The sequence below is a fragment of the Lampetra fluviatilis genome, chromosome 7, assembly GCF_964198595.1.
Source record: "Lampetra fluviatilis chromosome 7, kcLamFluv1.1, whole genome shotgun sequence".
NCBI lineage: Eukaryota > Metazoa > Chordata > Hyperoartia > Petromyzontiformes > Petromyzontidae > Lampetra > Lampetra fluviatilis.
In genome coordinates this window covers 11,524,229-11,541,693 of record NC_136281.1, presented here as the reverse complement: position 1 = coordinate 11,541,693, position 17,465 = coordinate 11,524,229, and the positions used below count along the sequence as shown (strand labels likewise).

Sequence of the window (17,465 nt, the reverse complement as noted above, 5' to 3'; positions counted from 1 at the left end):
CTCGTTTTTAGACCGCCCCACCCCCGCGATAAAACTGCGTCACAAACCAAATATTGTCACTGGGTAATATTATTTCCTTATTGCTTATGCCTCAAAAGTTCCGAAAATGGCCATTGTTCCCACAAACTTTGCTTTTGTGACCAGGACACAAAAGCTAAGTTAATAATCGACTCGCTTACCCGATCTTATCGTGAGGTCCAAATTCAAACATCACACGTGTTTTCCTCCAGTTGCTTTGGTCAAATCTCCCTAACCCATTCTGTACCCCGTACCGCCGACAATATTCGTGCCTCAAACACTCAGTCTCAACATTAAAGTAAACCTCCCTAAAATTATTCCCAGTGCGTTACCTTATTAATAAAAAAAACATGACAAGGCGTTGAATGCATCTCTTAATCTCCTGTTTCTCAGGTGAACGTTTATAGCCAGGGGGGGGGGGGGGGAGGTCTCGCTTAGACAAACATCTCTATCCCAATGAAGATCTGAGGTGCAAACAATGAATGCACAAAACAAAAAGTACGGAGCGAGTTATCCGCATTCACTTGTAGATGCGGAGTTGAAAAGCCAGAACAAGTCAGAACAAAGTCAAAACAAAGTCGAATTAACTCTGGGGCTTGAGTGGATCCTGAGTTTGTCAGGGCAGGGTGTCACGGAAGCTCGGCCCATCAGCGGGCATCTTTTTGCTGTAGTCTTGCTCAAACGCTTCCAGCTGCGATGCAGAGAAGTGATTCTTCCAGTCACCCACCTCCCCTAGCGAGGTGAAGGGGGAGGGGGGTAAAAATATATAAAGACAGTGGGTTGGAGAAGAGGTGCAGTAGGACAATGTTACCGTATACTCGTATCGGGGTACTCTTGTGGTGAGACGTTAACTCCCTCGCCTGGTATGCATGAGCGTGTGGGTTTTACTGGGTAAACAACGACACCGTGAATTTAATTAGCCAAGTGCAGCTTGTTATGGACGGATTCCAACGCCCAATTTGATTAATAACTCAAGATTTCAAAGTAGGCGAATGCCCCGGGGGTGGTTTGATTAACCCCACAAACCTGACGTGAATCCTGAAACTCAACGTGCGAGCAAACCGCCACACCGTGGTGATGGTGGCGGTGATGTGCACGCTCATTCAGATTGTGTGGATGTGACGATCTGGGTTAGTGGAACCCGCAGTGGTCATGCGGTGACGTGGATCAACAGTCGCATGTTTGTCACTGGTTGCAAGAAGTTCACGGTCCGAATCCCACATTCCCCTTGGTGAATAATGTACTTTTCCAATTTGTGCTCATACTTTATATATTTTTTTTACGTACTTATGTTTAGTGAGTTGATTACCTATGATATACTTTGGTCTCCAAACGTTTTTTTTAATTGTAAATTTCTGACCCACGAACCCACTACTGGACGTGTGAAAAAGAGCTTCACAGCTCATCGGATTTTTCCAGGATGTTATAAAGATTCTGATTGTGAATAAATGCGGTGTGGTATTAACTGTAAAATACGACGCACCATTTGCTTCACAGTGGACTTTGAAGATCCCGTGACGTCCGGCGTGATGGTCCATATATAATTTGTATGACCTCGCAATTGCTATAAAGTTCACAGCAATCATGGCTCTCTACTGCGAAAACTTTGGCAGGACCCTCCTGAAATGAAGTCATGAGCCGCTGAGGCTTTGCAAGATACACAAGTGTTACTGGTAGGAACCTCCTGGTCCGTCGTGCATCCAAAAATGGGAGGGGTGGGGCTGGGTAGAGAGGGGAGGGTGGGGCTGGGTGGGGAGGGGAGGGGCGGGTCACCCCGTGGTGCCCTTATAAAACTCAACGTTTAACCTACTCACGCCGGCTTGTGCCCGCCCTCACAGTCGGCCATATTTGCGGAAAACACCACGCCGCCGTTGACCCTTGCCATTGACCAAGCAACCCAACGTTCCTACCAGCTGCCTCCGCAGGAATGTATTAACGGTAACGCGCTGAACTGTCTATGCAGGCAGGACACGTTCCTGCCCTGTGTGTAGATGTTTTTATTGGTCAAACATCCAAAGGAAGGTTAATCATGAACACGATCCGCTCCAGCTATTACTCGTTATTACTCGTAATTGCAGAAGTTGTTTCTATTAAAACTAAATTCAAAGCTTCCGTGTGTTTCTATTAACCACGTACACTGCATAGCTCTCCGATACGTGTTGCGTCGTGTATTATACGGATCAATGTGCGACGTTATGCGCTGGGAGCTTCTTCGGGAACCGAATTTTAAAAAAAAACGTCACGAAAACTGTTCAGCCGGATGAGAATCAGAGGCCGAAAATAAAGAAGTGACGCACACTTCGCAGCCCAACGAGAGCCCTCCTCCTCTCATTGAGACAACAATAGACGCACCTCCGATTGGCACGTTTGGCAACGTGCAGCCGACGAGACTCGAGCACTGCACCTTTGCGTTCATTATAATTGCCACTGAAACTCTCGCCATGCCCAAGTGCGTGACGCACGCGCCGAGCCCTAACCCCGGGTCATTTTCCACCATCTGCAACATGTAATTTTATATTTTATTTTACCAGGTAAGGCCCATCACTGAGCTATGTAGGTCTTTTTTTCAGAAGCGACGTGGCCACATGACAGCTCAACGAAGTGGCTTATCACGTGGAAATTCGTAGCAGCAAAATGCTCTACACACGTGATTTTTTCTTTTTTATGTGGAAGGAAAACCCGGAGGATCCTGAGAAAAATCCACGGAGAGAGACACGACAAACTCCAATTATACAGGCATCAGGGTCGACATGGAAACCACGACCTCCCGTATACCAGGCGAGGTAGTTAACATCTCGCTACCGTGTGTGCCCTCTATACCATCGCAATGATCGCTGTTTTGGAATGGAAATTGTGAGTAAGATTCATGGTCGAGGAACGGGGAAAAAATTACGAAAAAAATGACGAATGGAATAGAATGGGTTGTGTTGGGTGTATACCCCTTTTATAGGGCTCATACGTTAGTTGATTATATGCCTAGACGTTCATATTTTTCTTGATCATATATTGGCTCGTGCGGTTGCGCCGCGTGTTTTTCATGTATACTGAAGAAGAATGATGCAGAGTGCAAGTGATTGTGATACCAGCTGATGTTATGATTTAATAAATATTCAGATTTGTACTGTACGGAGTGTCAGAGTGGTTTAATTCTGTTTCATGAGTCGTATTGCTTCAAACAGCCTGTACTGCTGGACGGATCAATGAACCTGGTTAGTATCGTGGAGAAGGTCTTATAATTGATGTAGGACAACTCCTTGCCACGAGCTTGCGATAATCAATTAAATTGAATAATACATTGTAAGATTCTTCACATACAACAAGTGGATGTCCCCTTCCCTCCACTTGCCACCGACTTACGGCATTTTATTTGGAAAAGAAATAAAGGAAGCACCTAATCGCATGCGTTTACGCAGCCACTTAAAATATTTCACTTTGGGACCATAGTCACGTTCGCGATGCCATGTGACCGCCGTTGGGCTGCGTGACAAACACGTAGCGGCCGACTCCACCTCACCTCCTTCATGCCTCTTTCTACGAGATTGGCAGCGGGCACACTCACCCTTGCGCATGAAAGGCGACACGGTCTGGTCCATGAGGGTGGGCGGCAGGTGGCTGTAGTTGCTCATGGGGTTGTTTTTCATGACCGAGAACGAGCTGAGCCGCACCACCTCCTGCAGCTGCCGCTCCGACAGCGGCCGCTCGATGAAGTCAGCAACCCGAGACACCTCCCGTAGGGGATTCTGACCCCCACGGCAGATTGGAAGGAGTGCTCAGGTAACTCCGCGTCTGAGACCACGTCGCCCTGTGCACTCTGGCACTGGTTAATAAGGTTGTTGCCCTCGCGACTTGAGCAGAGGCAAAGTCCCCCCCCCCCATCACCGACCCGGTTCGAGTGAGGTACCGGAAACATGCGCACACGTGGGCCACGCACGCCACTTGTCGCAAAGGTTCGCAGCGCGGATTCCAGGAAAACCACCCTGGTTAATAGTGTGTGTGTGTGTTATGCAATAGCTACTAATAGTGTAACTATTCACACGCCGATCTAACAAATGGTCATTAGAAAGATCTTGACTTCAAGCTTTCGTAACTGCAGGAATTCATATTCTTGGGTCTTTCGGTAAAGTCACGTAGATTCTTGGATGTTTTAATTTAGGTTCTTGGATGTTTTTATTGAAAAGAAAGCAAATGGCTCAATGGGACACCCTGTCTACAGGAAGGCCACCCATACGGATGCCTACCTAAAACCTGACTCCCACCATCATCCATCCCAGAAGAATTCCCTCATCAAAACTCTACACCATAGAGCTCGATGTATTTCTGACCGTCATCACCTCGCCAGTGAACTGGAACACGTACACCAAGCTCTCAAGACGAATGGATATTCAGACTACACAATCCGCAAAGCTATCACCCCAGCCGTTGGGAAAGAACCATCTGAGGACCCTATCAAGACCATCACCTTGCCATACATAGCAGGGGTCACTAAAATATTTCCAAAATCATAAGCAAACACAAGATCCAGGTTAAATTGAACACAGTACATAACATTCGTGATCTGATCCCATCTGTGAAATATGTGATATCTGACATGCAATACCCCGGTGTCTACAAACTAAGCTGTGTCTACGGCAGTAGTTACATTGGGGAAACTAAGCGACATGTCTCGGACCGTGTTCGTGAACATAAGGCAGATCTGAAACACGGTAGGACCAATACCTCGGCTGTGGCTGGCCATTGTTTTAATGCGGTGGGCTCACGCGAAATTGATTTCTCTAAGACAAACCTCACCTCCATCATGCCTCACAGCCTCACCTCCATAATGCCTCACAACCTCACCTCCATCATGCCTCACAGCCTCACCTCCATCATGCCTCACAACCTCACCTCCATCATGCCTCACAACCTCACCTCCATCATGCCTCAGCCTCACCTCCATCATGCCTCACAACCTCACCTCCATCATGCCTCAGCCTCACCTCCATCATGCCTCACAGCCTCACCTCCATCATGCCTCACAGCCTCACCTCCATCATGCCTCACAACCTCACCTCCATCATGCCTCACAACCTCACCTCCACCATGCCTCACAACCTCACCTCCATCATGCCTCACAACCTCACCTCCATCATGCCTCACAACCTCACCTCCATCATGCCTCACAGCCTCACCTCCACCATGCCTCACAGCCTCACCTCCACCATGCCTCACAACCTCACCTCCACCATGCCTCACAACCTCACCTCCTCCATGCGTCACAGCCTCACCTCCATCATGCCTCACAGCCTCACCTCCACCATGCCTCACAACCTCCACCATGCCTCACAACCTCACCTCCATCATGCCTCAGCCTCACCTCCATCATGCCTCACAGCCTCACCTCCATCATGACTCACAGCCTCACCTCCATCATGCCTCACAGCCTCACCTCCATCATGCCTCACAACCTCACCTCCTCCATGCCTCACAGCCTCACCTCCATCATGCCTCACAGCCTCACCTCCATCATGCCTCACAACCTCACCTCCTCCATGCCTCACAGCCTTACCTCCATCATGCCTCACAGCCTCACCTCCATCAAGCCTCACAGCCTCACCTCCATCAAGCCTCACAGCCTCACCTCCATCATGCCTCACAGCCTCACCTCCATCATGCCTCACAGCCTCACCTCCATCATGCCTCACAGCCTCACCTCCATCATGCCTCACAGCCTCACCTCCATCATGCCTCACAGCCTCACCTCCTCCATGCCTCACAGCCTCACCTCCATCATGCCTCACCTCACCTCCATCATGCCTCACAGCCTCATCTCCATCATGCCTCACAACCTCATCTCCATCATGCCTCACAACCTCATCTCCATCATGCCTCACAGCCTCACCTCCATCATGCCTCACAACCTCATCTCCATCATGCCTCACAGCCTCATCTCCATCATGCCTCACAACCTCATCTCCATCATGCCTCACAGCCTCATCTCCATCATGCCTCACAACCTCATCTCCATCATGCCTCACAACCTCATCTCCATCATGCCTCACAACCTCATCTCCATCATGCCTCACAACCTCATCTCCATCATGCCTCACAGCCTCACCTCCATCATGCCTCACAACCTCATCTCCATCATGCCTCACAACCTCATCTCCATCATGCCTCACAGCCTCACCTCCATCATGCCTCACAACCTCATCTCCATCATGCCTCACAACCTCACCTCCATCATGCCTCACAACCTCATCTCCATCATGCCTCACAGCCTCACCTCCATCATGCCTCACAACCTCACCTCCATCATGCCTCACAACCTCACCTCCATCATGCCTCACAACCTCATCTCCATCAAGCCTCACAGCCTCACCTCCATCATGCCTCACAACCTCATCTCCATCATGCCTCACAACCTCATCTCCATCATGCCTCACAGCCTCACCTCCACCATGCCTCACAACCTCACCTCCATCATGCCTCACAACCTCACCTCCATCATGCCTCACAACCTCACTTCCATCATGCCTCACAGCCTCACCTCCATCATGCCTCACAACCTCATCTCCATCATGCCTCACAACCTCATCTCCATCATGCCTCACAACCTCACCTCCACCATGCCTCACAGCCTCACCTCCGTCATGCCTCACAACCTCACCTCCATCATGCCTCACAGCCTCACCTCCATCATGCCTCACAACCTCACCTCCGTCATGCCTCACAGCCTCACCTCCATCATGCCTCACAACCTCACCTCCACCATGCCTCACAACCTCACCTCCATCATGCCTCACAGCCTCACCTCCATCATGCCTCACAACCTCACCTCCACCATGCCTCACAACCTCACCTCCATCATGCCTCACAGCCTCACCTCCATCATGCCTCACAACCTCACCTCCACCATGCCTCACAACCTCACCTCCATCATGCCTCACAGCCTCACCTCCATCATGCCTCACAACCTCACCTCCATCATGCCTCACAGCCTCACCTCCATCATGCCTCACAGCCTCACCTCCATCATGCCTCACAACCTCACCTCCATCATGCCTCACAGCCTCACCTCCATCATGCCTCACAACCTCATCTCCATCGTGCCTCACAGCCTCACCTCCATCATGCCTCACAGCCTCACCTCCACCATGCCTCACAACCTCACCTCCATCATGCCTCACAACCTCACCTCTATCATGCCTCACAGCCTCACCTCCATCATGCCTCACAACCTCACCTCCATCATGCCTCACAACCTCACCTCCATCATGCCTCACAGCCTCACCTCCATCATGCCTCACAACCTCACCTCCATCATGCCTCACAACCTCACCTCCATCATGCCTCACAGCCTCACCTCCATCATGCCTCACAGCCTCACCTCCACCATGCCTCACAACCTCACCTCCATCATGCCTCACAACCTCACCTCCATCATGCCTCACAGCCTCACCTCCATCATGCCTCACAAACTCACCTCCTTCATGTCTTCATAGAAGAAGTAGAGGATCCGGTGCTTCTCTCTCGCGTTCCACCAGCCGGTCACGTGATCGTACCAGGAGCCCCACGGCACTGTTGGCAGTTGGGACACGCGCGCACGTTGGCACCCTGGTGACAAGATGTTAACTACCTCTCCTGGTATACAGGAGGTCGTGAGTTCGATCCCGACCCCGACGCCTGCTGCTGTATATTTGCGGTTTGCATTCTGTCTCTCCCCGTGGTCGCGTGGGTTTTTTTCCGGAGCCCTCCTGTTTTTCGCTCCCCATTTAGAAACACGCCTTCAGACTCTGTGGCTGCAATAATTGTTCACATGATCAGCCACTTTGCGGAGCTATAATTTGTGTGGCCAGGTCGCTTCTGAAAAACTGATATATAGCTCAGTGGGCCTTACCTGGTAACATAACAAATATAAAAATTTCGATTTAAAGCTTTCGTGACTGCAGGGATTCATATTCTTGGTTCTTTCGGTAAAGTCAAATATTTAGTGTGCTTTGATTGTTTGCTCTAGTTGTCACGGGACTGCTCATGGTAGAACGAGTCGTCAACGCGGGTGGAGATGTGAGCAAAATGAAGTTCACGGAAGCATCGACCGTGTTCGTATCGATAGAAGAGTAACACGCAGGCATTTGACTGCCCCCCCCCCCCCCGTGACTCGAGCGAACGGGTGAGTGCTGCGTCATCAATAAAGCTGCCCCGCTTCTGGTGGAGTTCCCCTTGAGAGAGTGAGGTGGTCCAAGGAGCAGGGCCACGCGGTGGCCGCCGCCCTCACCGCTGCCGGCCACGAAGCGTGGGAGGTATTCCTCCCAGGAGCCGGGCTCCGGCTGCTGCCGATTCATGCGGTCGAAGTGGAAGTAGGAGACGGCGTTATCTTTGGCGTTCCGAGCCACATAGATCACCTGGGCACAGGTGACCAACTCAGAATCGGAGTCTCTATTGAGATGGCAAATCCAATGAGCTCAGAAACTATTTTCACAGATGTCCAGTAGGGGGCGAGTCAGCACATTTCAACAGCAAACAATGCAAACACCGACAGCGGTGCAAAGTATAGGGAAGGCAATCAAGTGATACATACAATCAGTGCCGGATGAAGCTAGTGCGGGGTCTGTAGCATATGTTATTAAGGGGCCCTAAATGAAAAAAAAAAACACTTACATATTAAAACACACATTTTTAACTTGCATAGTAAAGTAATTGTATATTTTCATTTGCTATACAGCCAGATAATACGACAAATCGCTAACCTTAAACACCCAGTCGTTCATAAAAGTTGAAGGCGGTATAGTACTATAGTAATAGAGCAAGTGCAGAATCGCTGAACCGGAATTGATAGCTTGAAATATTTAGCGCGGGACCCTTGAAAGTGCGGGGCCCGTAGCATTATGTAGCTATTTTTGCTACTGGGATAATCCGGAACTGGATGCGATATAAATAGATTAAAAAATACGTAATTATATAAGTACAAATAGCACAAGCGAATCGATGCCTGCCGATTTGTCAACAGCGAATACAATCTTGGGGCAAGGCAGAAAAAAAGTCCTAGACCATACTCTTAGGTTTTTTCGGTAAAGTCACGTAGATAAAAAATAAAATTAAAATTAATAAAAGTAAAATAAAAAATCACGACGTTTCGGCGGCAACACAAGCTTCCGTCTTCAGGTGGAACAGTCTCAGCACGAATGCTGTAACACGCACAGTGGCGAGGTATATCTGCTGTATCAAGTACTTGATACAGCAATCGTGCTGTGACGGTTCCACCTGAAGACGGAAGCTTGTGTTGCCTCCGAAACGTCGTGATTTTTTATTTTACTTTTATTAATTTTAATTTCATTTTTTACCTACGTGACTTTACCAAAAAACCTAATAGTATGAATCCTTGCAGTCACGAAAGCTTCAAATCTAGTCCCAGACCACACCAAAAAAACGCACGGTGCCTCAATATAATCGCACATTAAAACGTGACTATCGAAACGCTCACCACGTCAGTGGCGATTGAAGAGTGAAATGGAGACGGCTGACCGCCTAGTGACGGGAGCGAATGAGTGGATGTGGCGTCAGTTGAGACGCAGATATACCTCGCCACTGTGCGTGTTGCGGACTTCGCGCGAATACACTTCACCACACCACCTTCAACCATCGACCACAGAGCCTCCTTCTCTGTGCTGTTGTGTGTATGTGTGCACGTTGAACTTATTTCGCACCGTACGTAGCCAACCGTGCTAATCGGAGGTGAGGGGGAGGGGGAAAAAACGCCAAACTAAACCACAAAAAAACAGTTCTAAAGAAATGAAGGTTTCAGTTTAGATGGTTTAAAAGTGTGTTAGCTCCAGTGGCTTCTGAATATCGGAAGAAGGAGCGTTCCAGACGGCCGCCTTGCATTGTTCTCACGGTGCTGCGGTGCAAGGTGTGCTTGCGTATCAGGTACGATGACATCGGATTATTGTGGATACGCGTGCTTTGTACTCTCGTGGTAGTGCCTTACGCTGATAAATCCGTACTCCAATCCTGCCGAGCAGCGTTCCGGTAAACATCAATGGTAGTGATGTTGGAGATGCTGCTACTGCTGCTGATGCCTTTGTCGATGAGTCTGCTACTACTGCTGCTGATGATATTTATGATGATGATGATAATAACGACATGGACGATTGCTATGATAATCTCACTTTGCAGTCCTCCGCCCAGAACGAAGAGGGAAAGAGCTTGTAGGGAACGTGGGTCTTGATGACGCGAGGAGACGGAAATTCATCGAGCAGCTCCACGCCTGCAATCGTGCACAAAGTAAAAACTGACTGCCTGCTCCGATGAGCATCGAGGTCGTGCTCACCTCCTGGTTACAGCATCTGAGCCGGTGGTGGAGATTGTTCCACATCCCCCGTGGTGGGAGTGAGTCGATCCCTAGGGTCGGCAACCTGTGGCACCGGAGCCGCACGTGGCTCTTTAAGGAAGTGCTGCTTCGTGACGCTAATCTTGAAATATTGAGGGTTTGTTTTTTACCGAATTCGAAAGAAATTGCTCTTCTTGTTGTGTTGGTTGCCGACCCCTGGTCTATCCAAAGGACAAACACTGTTGACTTCCTGGTAAGTATTTTTTTTGTATCGACCCCAGAGTGATGATGGGCCGAGTAAACCTCCGACCAGGATCTGGATGCGAGCCGCTCGCTCTACCGCTGAGTGCGGGTGATGGCCATGTTAAGTGGTGACGGTGATTATGGTGGGATTTGTTAATGGCTATTGATGGTAGTGGTGATGTAATTGACGATGTTGCTGAATATCATCATGATGATCATGGTGACAACGATACTCGTAGCAATAATGACGAGGCAGATATTGTTCATGGATATGTTGCTACCAACGGTGGTCATGGTGATATTTTAAGCACTGATGCTGGGGACCGATCTGGTATTGTTAATTTTAATGTTGATTAACATGAGGTTACTGATGATGGTGCTGGTGGTAACAATGATGGACTCAGCAGTTACAATGAGCACTCTTCTGCTTGTTTGCCCAGGCAAGTCTCACTCAAGACCAGATTGTCCATGATTACAGTGAAGGGGGTCGCAATTGATATTTACTTCCCAACTAAGTAATCAGCAAGGTTTTTTCTTCTAATTTGGGGGGGGGGGGGGGGAAACCGAGACAGTGACGCCGTCACGCAATGGCCTGCTCGTCTTCTACTGACGTCACGAGATCTTTAACATCCAGTGCCAAGCAGCCGGTGCATTGTGGTTAATACCGCGGTATTGACCAGCAAGGTCTCTGCAACACGGAGGCGAATGCGCCTCCGCTGGGCTGTGTCACCTCGTCACCGCTCAATGATGGTGAAGATATCGTGATGATGGTGGTGGTGGTGGTGGTGATGATGACGATGCCATCACATCACCACTACGAAGCTCTGGCGGTTCCCCGGGACCGCAGCTCCACTCCATGAAGATCATGCGGTCATCGATGGTCGCGCGGCGGTTGTGTGCCAAGTCCGCGACGTTTATCACCAGATCCACGATCTCCTGCATCCACGTGGTGCCTGCAGCATGTGGATAGGGTGGAGATCAGTGGGGGGGTGGGGGGGGAGAGCCGGGGTGATGATGGGAGGTGGAAAAAAAAGGCGAGGTGAGGTAGTGGAAAAGAGCCAACGCTGCCCGATCACTCAACACGTGTCTAGTGTGTGACGTTTGACACTCTCGCTGCTGCTCCTGATGATGATGATGATGATTTCAACGGATCACGCGCACAGTATTCGCTCACTCCCGAAGAGGGAGAACGGCTCAGAGGCACGAGTAGACACAGACGAACAGGAAGGCAGCCACGTGGTGAGCCGGCGCCAACAATTGCCCGAGCTCTGCGGTCTTCCTAATCGTGTCGCGTTACCGGTCAATCGATGAGTGTTTTACACGTGGAAGGAAACCCGGAACACCCAGAGATAACCCATGCATGCGACCCAACAGATGGAGTCCACATTTTTGCTGTGCCGCGTTGCCCTGGCGAGCTCAAGAACGGGCCCCTCGTTGGCCGCGGAAAGGGAAGTTCACACGATTTGTGTGGTGATCCACCAACCCTCGCCTCCAGTGCTGGATTAAAGGCCACAGGCATAGCCACCCCCGCCACCCGGCTAGTTAATCATATCCACCGTTGGCTACGTCACGATGCTGCTGCTGCGAATAATTCTTCTGATGTAAATTATGATTGCGCTGCAGCTTGGTGCTGCTGAAGATAATGATGATGTTAATGAAGGTGGATCTCACCAGCCTTGGGGTATGTGGCGATGACGAGGTCATCAGAGCGGGCCTGGAGCTGCTCCACGCAGCTCCACTTGTCCGCGAGGAAGTCCAGCATGGGCACCCCCCGCACCAACTTCATACCGGGCCTCTGCATCCCGGAGTACTCTGGAGTCTTGCGGTGTCTCGCGGAGAGTCTAGCGCGACAGACGTCGGGTGGTGCTCAAGTCAAGTGCCACGGTGGTGAGATGTTAACTACCTTGCCTGGTATACAGGAGATCGTGGGTTCGAAACCCGAGCCTGATGCCTCTGCGTTTTTCACGTTCTCCTTGTGGTCGCGTGAATTTTTCTCCGGCTCTTCCGGCTCTTACCTCCACGTTTACCATCAACATCGCGCGTTTCGAGTATTTGGCTGCTATACGTTTCCACGTGACGATAGGCCACTTCTTCGAGCTATCATTTGTGGCCAGGTCGCTTCTGAAAAAGAGCTATATAGCTCAGTGGGCCTGACCTGGTAAAATAAAATAAAAAAAACATGGTTGAGTTTTAATTGTATAACCAGGTGAGAACGCAAGAGGCCAGGATCCCGGTATCCAACGTTTGTCCTGTGGTTGGAACCGTCAAAACAACTTCGGGCCAACAAACCATGTCTACTGGGGTAGTCTCACACTTTTAAGGCTAGGTCGAACTAGAGGAGGCCCCGCACCAGTTCGTATATTTATTTTTATTCACCGATATTATCTGGTGGGAAAGAAGCGAATTCAGTGACCGAGTTCATAGAGCAGTGTGATAACCGCTGCACCGCCGCTCCAAAGACAACTGTCAGCAACACTTTCATGCACTGACAAACTAACACGCCGTTCATGAGCCTCTTCCACAGAGGCCGATCTTGACACCGCTGGTACCAGTCATCGGCAAGTCCACTCAGCTCCACATCCTCCTGTACCACATCACTCCATCTTTTCTCCAGCCCGTGCCGCGCCCGTTTAGCCCCCTCTATCCGACCGAACAAAAGCTGTTTAGGCATGTGGTGGCTGGGCATGCGGGCTACATGACCCAGCCAACGCAGCCTTGCCTGCCGGAGGAGCTTACCGATTGGACTTTGTCCAGATCTTTCAAGGATTTGTGAGCTCACACAATCCAGCCTGGTGAAACCAAGGATGGATCGTAGGCAGGTCAGCCAACGCTCCCACGCCCCCTTCATTATTTTGTTCAGAAGAAGAGCCATCCCCTGTTGTTTGACAGTCTCCTACCCCCAGTAGAGAACTGTCCACCCCTCATGGCAGGAGCCAGAGCCAGTTCACCGGCCCTCCTGAATACCACAAAGATCCAGGCGGTACTGGTCCAGCTCCCGACAGAGGAGTGGCAGCCTCTCCTCTGCAGTGAGTGTTCGAACATTCCACGTGGCCACCCGCAGTAGTTTTTGCTGTTTCTGAAGGAACCCCAGGGTAAACATTCAATCTATTGGCTCCGCCAAATATGGTTTCGCCAGGAGACGTCAAGGACGCCTGTCCCCCCGGGGCCTCCGGCACAAACTTAATTAGATTTTTAATCCGTGGTATCGTGGTCATTTATTTGAAGGTGGAAGGGTTACTAGCCCCTCGCACCCGTCCAGAGCCCCATTTGGCCGCTGTGGTAGCTACAAACGACATGATGGAATGGTCAACCTAAATTGGCCCTCCCCCCACGGCACTATTCCCCACAGCGTTACTGTCCGGCACCAACGAGGAGGTAGGGTGTTGTTTTGCCGGACAGACACAAACACACACACGCCCGTCACACACACACACCCGTCGCACACACAAAAACACACACACACACCCGTCGCACAAACACACCTGTCGCACAGACCCCCCCCCCGCCCATCGCACAGACACACACACACACCCGTCGCATAGTAACAAACACACACCCCCGTCGCACAGACACCCATCGCACACACACAAACACAGCCGTCGCACAGACACAAACACACACACACACCCGTCGCACAGACACACACACTCCCGTCGCACAGAAACAAACACACACCCCCGTCGCACAGACACCCATCGCACACACACAAACACAGCCGTCGCACAGACACACACACACCCGTCGCACAGACACACACACACCCCCGTCGCACAGACACAAACACACACACACACACCCGTCGCACAGACACAAAAACACACACACACACCCGTCGCACAGACACAAACACACACACACACCCGTCGCACAGACACAAAAACACACACACACAGCCGTCGCACAGACACACGTCGCACAGACACAAACACACACACACCTTTGGCAAACACATACCTTGTCGAACAGACACACACATACCTGTCGCCGGATCCCACGCTTAGAAAACGAATCCCGCTCTAGCCGAGTGAGCTCTGGGCGTCGTCACACCGCCGACAAAACCTCAGTTGTGCGCGCCGATGAACCTTGGATTCGAGTCAATTGGCACCGAGTGTCAAAGCCAATCGTTTAGTATCCGATTTAAGTGCAGTTTGCGCGAGCGAAGGCTATCTGGGACATCGGTAGGAGTGGATGCCGATGTATATATAAAATACGCTCCCTTTCCACGAGCAGGTCGTGCCACTCGTGAACGAGACGCGTGTGCGAAGTAAAGGAGTAGACCCTGCAAGTGCCTGCTCGTGGCCACTGCTGACCGAAGGGGCCACGGCAAACTCCACGAGAGCGAAACTCTGTGGCGAACGAGTCCACGTCAGCACGCGTGACGTGCCACTCTTCTTCGTGGTACGACGACGAAGTTCAGCAATACGCTTTGGTTTTATTTGATTTGCGTGAGTATACTGAACTTTGGGCCAGTGGTGTGAATTCACCCTTCTCTACGAGCAGTCATTTTATGGCCGAGCAAAGACCGCTGCTGACTTTGCACACAAAAAGGCCGTGAGCCAATGGTGGGAATTCTACATTCCTGTGGTGTGGGAGGCGAGTCTCTCCATGGAACGTGCAATGTTGAATTCGCCGCAAAGTTGTACCTATTTTATCGATCCCAGAGGGATGATGGGCTGAGTCAACAACCCCCAACCAGAATTTGAACTCGCAACCTTCTGAATGCGAGCTGCACGCTCTAGCGCTGACCCACCCGACAGGACTGAGCAAGCATCACGGACAGACGCGGGCTTGTGTGAGCTTTGGTTCGGTCGTTCTTTCAGAATCAACATCTTTCTTTTTTTCATAGTGGAGGAAATCGATGAGCTGTGAAGATCTTTTTCACAGATGTTCAGTAGGTACGGGCGGGTCAGAACGCTACACCACAACAAACAATACCAAACGCGATAGGGGTGCAAAGTAGAGGAAAGGTAAACAAATCACTTTAAAAAGATATACAAATATAACGAAACAATGTTTTTATCTTACCAGGTAAAGTCCACTGAGCTATTAATAATTATTAGGGCTCTGCTGCTGAGCTACCTTACGAAAGTGCCTCATAATACAGGCATGCACGTGGACTTTCTGGAGTTTTTGAAAAAATATATAAATCTCGTGTCCCCCCCCTCCCCCTATGGTGTTGAGAAATAAGTAAATACACGTGCCACGTTCGGACGAATGTTCTTACCGGCCCGTGGGTTGCGACCCTGTGACCTTGTTTGAAGTGAGGAGGTGGATGTAGGGAAGGTGGGGGGGGCTATGCATACTCAGGGGGGACACGAGGGTCAATGTCCAGCACACGTGAAGTCGATATTAAACGTGACGGCGATACGAGCTGCTCTTGTCCAGCCATCGTCTTGAGCCCTCGCCCGCTGTGCAACGACTGCACCAACACGTCTGGACTCGACCGTGCGAGTGGAGAAGGGGGGCTGCGCCTTCAGCGGGGGGGTGGGGGGGCAAGCGCGCTTTGCACTCTAGTGGTAGTGCCTTACGCCAATAATCCATAGTCCAAACCGAGCGGCAGGGCTCTGTGGGGCTTGATTGATCTTTCTTAATAGGTTTGTGTTATGGAATGTTTGAACGTTGTAATTCATTCATGGAGCCATACGTTATTATTATTAAATATTAATGTAGGAGTACGTTTATTGTATGTTATATAAATGATACCGCTTTTCAGGGAAATGGGCCTCATGGATGAATGATGTAACACGCAGTACAGCAAAGTGACTGCAAATACGTTTATTTTATGGGATTTTACTTCATGACAGCATAATTTACAAATTAAATCGCATAGGAAAGACCTGCACGGCGTGCAGGACTATATTATAACGTGTGATCAGGATCTGTGCACACACGGCGCTTTATAAATTCGCCTCCACATCTCAAAGCGCCTCGCGTGACATTCACAATCATTCCAGCGCCCAGCTGCAGTTTGTGTTTTTTTTTTGGCTTGCCTAGGGGACCAGCTGATGACAGCTGCCCCTGTGCGGCACAAGTTGACAAAGCAACCGACCTTGTAAAAAGTGTGGAAACTCTTGAGAACAATATTTTCACTCGATTTAGTTACAAGAGGAGCAGCTGAGAAACCATAATGCCCTGCCGTGTTTTGTTTAACTGGAGAAACCAGTTTCGTTTCATTTTTGTGTGAATATTTTAATTGTTTTAGTGATTTGTTCACCTTTCCTATACTTTGCTCTCCTATCGTGTTTTTGTATTGCTTGTGGTTGTAACTTTCTGACCCGCCCCTACTTGACATCTATGAAAAAGAGCTTTATAGCTCATCGGATTCCTCCATTATAAATAAATATTCTGTTTCCAGTTGTTTGTCGTCAGCTGGAAGGTTACCATTGCTGTGTTGTAAATCCTGCCCAGTAACGATCACTCTACCCAGCTCGCACCGCCGTGCCGTGCAGCAATCGCCGCCACCGACTCATTGCCCCGTGCTCACTCGCACGAGTCCACGGGGAGCCCTGCGGCTCTCACGGTGCCAGAGACACCCGATCGGCCACACGGACAAACAGCGCGGGCGCTTCTGGTCACGTCTTCAATGTCTCCCACGCACAACTCCACGAGGTCATGGCGGCATCATCATCGCCATCACTGTCAACGCACACAGGCGATGACGCGCGTGTACCACGCGGCGGCGCTATAACACGGCAGCCATTTTTATCCACTCGCTTCGTAGCCAATTCGGCATCCTCCCAAGGTGTCGTGGCGTCGTTTAAACGAATGTCGTCATTCTCTTTTAGAGACATTCTCAGTTTGCACCTCCAGGTGTCACTCGTGCCTCGATTGACAGGGAAGCGCAGTTCCAACACCGCTACAGCTGGGATTCCCGATTACTTAAGTAATGTAATTAACC

The 17,465-nt window shown here is 50.3% G+C and overlaps 1 pseudogene; it reads right to left on the bottom strand.

The window, feature by feature from the left end:
* Nucleotides 1–634: 634 nt before the first annotated feature.
* On the bottom strand, nucleotides 635–15,956 carry LOC144933349 (sulfotransferase 1C4-like; annotated as a pseudogene).
* Between the last annotated feature and the right edge of the window lie 1,509 nt (nucleotides 15,957–17,465).